The sequence below is a fragment of the Micromys minutus genome, assembly GCF_963924665.1.
Source record: "Micromys minutus genome assembly, chromosome: 22".
NCBI classification, from domain to species: Eukaryota; Metazoa; Chordata; class Mammalia; order Rodentia; family Muridae; genus Micromys; species Micromys minutus.
In genome coordinates, this window is record NC_137957.1 from 13,414,136 (window position 1) to 13,418,941 (window position 4,806).

Here is a 4,806-nt window from a genome sequence, read left to right on the forward strand (position 1 = left end):
AATTGACTCCGCACTGCAGTGAAGCCAAACCAGGTGACAGCACACAGAGGCCTCCTGGGGGCCTAGTGATCCTGTGAGCACATGCTTCTACATGAAACAGCATTGATTGGAAGTTGACCAGGTTGGAGCTTAATGTAGCTCATACTTGTCTAGCATGTGCGATGTCCCCACCATAGCAAGCAGAGAGAGGGAGGGAGGGAGGGAGGGAGGGAGGGAGGGAGGGAGGGAGGGAGGGAGAGAGAGAGAGAGAGAGAGAGAGAGAGAGAGAGAGAGAGAGAGAGAGAGAGAGAGAGAGAGGAACAGCTTTTGGCAAAGCTAAGCATTGTTTAAGTCAGATGGATGGCATCCTTGGCTGAGGGTTGGAAGGAACAAGAAGACTTCCAGGAGTAGGACACACTCTTCCTTGAAAAATTTACCAAATAGTACCATTGTGACTTTATGCTTCTGAGTGGATGTTTCTTCCCTAAAGTGCCTTCCCTTGGGTCAAAGCACATTATTCAGTGTCTGTCTCAGGATAATGGTCTCATCACCGCTTCTGGTTGATGACTCATAAAGATTGCTAGGACTGACTGATTTACAGACAGCATGGCTGTGTCCTCATGTGGAGCACGGGAGGAGGAGAGCTTTGTATAGCCTTTTTCTTAAGGGTCTGAATCCTGTCACCTCTCAAAGGCTCCACCCCCAACACCACTGCCGATGAGGGTTGTGGACTCCGGGAAGACATCCAGTTCTCCCATCATGGTAGGTATCTATGTTTGTGAAATAAATTGCTTTCCTTTGGGACCCTAGCTCAAACCATCTGTCCTTGTCCTTCAGAAATGCTGGCTTCTGGATGAATGCCACCAAACAGGCATAGTTTACAAATGTCAGCTGGTCACAACATGGCAGTGTTACTGGGGTCTCTGGTGAAGAAACCCAGTGGACAGGTGCTTGGCATTTTATATCTTAAGTTCTGTTAAGCACAGGATCAAAACCCCAAGCCTTAGAAAACCCTCCCTTAGTAACAAATGCACATCATCTGTTCTGGCACTCCATTGTTGAGGAGGGAAACAAAACAAAACAAAACAAAACAAAACCCTCGAGTCAAGTTCAAAGGCCAGCTGCTCTGAGAAGGCCAAAATTCCCTCTGATACTTTCCCTCTCACTGGGGAGAGCAGGTGACACCCTTACATCCCAGGAGAGTCTATCCTTTTAGATTCTGTTTTCACTGTCCAACATATTAGCTCTTAGGTTAAAACTTAAAATGTCTTACAAACAAAAAGCAAGCTTACAGAGAAGTTTTTGCTGCAACGTAACTGTTTGGAGGCCCCTCCATGGTATGTGGCTGATCCAATGTCACATAATCTGATGGCTTACCCCTCCATGGGATGGGTAAGGTAAAGGGTTTTATGGGGGTGGGGGAAGTATGTGTGTATGTGTGTGTGTATGTGTGTGTGTGTGTGTGTGTGTGTGTGTGTGTGAGAGAGAGAGAGAGAGAGAGAGAGAGAGAGAGAGAGAGAGAGAGAGAGAGAATAGCTAGAGGCATCTGGAAGAGAGAAAGAAAGCAGCCTGGACAGGCAGGAGCAGAGCAGAGACAGAGGGAGAGCAAGGGTGAGGGGGAGTGAGACTGAGAAAGGAAGAGAAAAAGGGGAGCACAGCAAAACAGCAGAGTTAAAAGGAAGCCTGTGAGCTGGAGGAAGTTTAGGGTAGGAGAGGTGCAAAGAGCCAGGATGCTAATACGGACTCTGAGATGTGTAACCGGTGCTGATACTGAGGGACCCTGGAAGCCAGCGTGCATTTGGATATGCTAGCTGGCACCCCAGATTTGTCTCTTCTGCCCCGGGGAAGGGAAATAGCTCCTATTGGTGGAGTTCCCGAGGGGCCTGGCAGATGCCACCTCTTCCTGCACATAGGGACAACAGCCTGTATTCTCTCACATGGTCCCACACTGCAGCCTCGAGACTCGGGAAGGTGACAGCCACACAAGTTCATCCACCTACAGCAGCAAGAGTCTCTCCTTGGCCTTCCCACCTGAACCGATCACTGGCGAGATCTTCAGAGTAACATCCCTCAACATGTGGTTCTCCACCGTGATGGTATGAACCTAAAATCTCCCTCAAAGCTCATGACAAAGGTTTGGCTGTCAGCTGATAGTCTTTGGGGAAACATATACTAATACACCTCTTACTGTGACAGAAGCAACGTAAAAGAGGAAGGATTTATACAGCCTACAGTTGAATGAGACACTGTGACCCATCATTTTTGGAACTGCACGGTGGTGATGGGATGGTCAGCTGACCGCAATGCATGAGCAGTCAAGAAACTGAGTCAACAGAAAGTAGGACCAGGTTATAAAACCTCACATCCCCCACCTCCAGTGAAACACTTCTCCCAGCAAGGCTTCATCTCAAACAGTGTGCCCAGCCAGAGAGCAAGTATTCAAGCACAGCTTATGGGGACATTTCATATTCAAACTACAGCGGAAGTGAGTGGACCCCGAGGAACGTTGGCTTAGTCTGATGATTCAGAGTGCGGCGGCAGCTCTGGAAGACGGTAGAGAATGAGTGGGTCTGATTAGAAGCCGTAAGAGGATGCCCTGAAACGCCATTCCTTGTTTCTTGTCTGTTTTTGCTTACAGTCCTCCACTTCAAGGATGCCGCAAACAGGGCGACTCCACTCTGTGAAGCTCTTCACCACAGTGCTCTGACTCACACCAGGTCCGTTGGATCCAGACCCTCACGACACTCTTCCGAAACAGAGACAGACATCTTCCACCCTCTAAAGTTGTTCCAGGCGCTTGGCTGGAGCAGTGACAGACACACACAAGCTGTTTTCTCATGAATGAATTTTGAGCAATGTTTTTGTTTGTTTTTGTTTTTGTTTTTTTTTTTTGTTTTTTTTTTAATTAAGGGAGCCCAGAGGCAAGATGCAGCTCTCTCCTCAAATGCTCTCAGTGCCCCCGGATTCTAATTTGTGATATGACTCAACACTGGGGGTCACTTAATGGATGGGTGCCTGCCTGAAGTCTCCCCTCCATTGCTGTTACTTTGTAATCATAATTAACTGGGAGGAAGGTAACTTGAAGCTTTGGAAATGTCACGTTTATCTTTGCATTGTAAAACTCTAAGTTTATAAAGGGACTCTGCGTAGACTGTGGCTTCCTTCTTCCGCAGGTTATAATCTATTCCCCTCTACCCACCCTTTACATGTTCTTATCGTCACGATAATTCGACTCAGACATCAGCTTATCTGTGCTAAGAGGGATCTGGGAAACTAGTAAGACACGCATGTATCTGGAAAGGCATTTCTAGTGCAGGTTATCAGACAGATTAACAGAGGGAAGCCCCGCTGTCAACATGGGCAGCCCCATCCCAAGGACCAAGTAAAGCTAAAAGCCAAAGGAAGGGGGAACTCCCAGACTAGCTGGATTCCCTTCAAGGCAACACTGTTTGTCAGAGCCATTGATGCCAGGAATGCCACCCAGGTTACTTAGACTTTCTATGGCATTTGGGGCCATCAGCCTTGAACTGGGGTTCCATCTTTAATCTTCCCCGTCCTTGGGTCTTCAGGTTCTTGGACTGAGAGTTGCTGGTTACCCTGGTTTTCTGGCTACAAATGGCCCCACTAGTCAGCCTCTGACCAGGACCCCAGTCTAGTGAATCCCTCCTTAAATTAGATGTACATTCTATATGCCCAGTTCCTGTAGAGGCTCTTGACCCTTCATGACCCATTCGGGGGTCAAATGACCCTTTCACAAGGGTCACATATCAGATATCGGACATTTACATTATGATTCATAACAGCAGACAAATTACAGTTATGAAGTAGCAACAGAAATAATTTTATGGTGTAAGGGTCCTCACAACACTAGGAGCTGTATTAAAGGGTCTTCTAGCTCTGTGAGTGGATCCGGGCTGAGCAGTGGCCTTCTATCTTCTTGTCATTGTTTGAGCACAACCTTAATTCTCAGCCCTTGTTTTATTTTTTTTACCCAACGGGAGTTAACCATCTCTTCCAGGAGTCATGGGTCCACATCTACCCACAAGCATATCTTTATTTCTATATCTAAATTTGTATGTGGAAACCTCAAGTTTCTTGCTAGACACCAAGTAATAATACATAATTGTAACTGTCCTTCAGAGCTTATCATGGTCTTCTCACACACCCCCCCCCTCAGATCTCAGTCTGAATCTCAAACTGTAGCTCAGGCTAGCCTAAAACTCACCAGGTGTCAACTTTCATCTGTAAGAAGCTCTTACTATATCCCATTCAAAGCAGTGAGTTTCAAATAAAAGCTTATTACTGTCTCTTAGTGAATCGCAACAAAAAGAAATTATATATATTTGTGAGAAATATATATGTTGTGAGATAATTCTACTTCTTGCTAAAAACTCAGATAAAGACCTAAGCATTGCATGAAATATAAAATATGAATTCCACACTACTGCCGGCGGACAGGCCAGCATGGCCGGTTCTCAGTCCTGCAGACTCTCTGACCCGGAGCTCTGAAATCTGGCTGGCTACGTTCCCATGGCAGGTCACAGCCACGCCAGCCCCACACTTCCAAATTCCAAAGGTTAAGTGGGGTGCACTTCCTGCAAACCCACGCTTTGGCACTGTACCTTTCTCTCTGGAACCCAGCAAAATCGCCGCGTGAAGGAAAACATCTCACAATCTTAGTTTAGAATCAACAGGTAACACAATCGCTGGGCATAGCAACTGATATCCTAATTTGTACGCTAGTCTCAGTTATAAATCCTCCGGCAGCAAATCCCAACAGATTCGCCACCTGAACCGGGGGCCTCCCCTACCTACATTTTGTCTCCA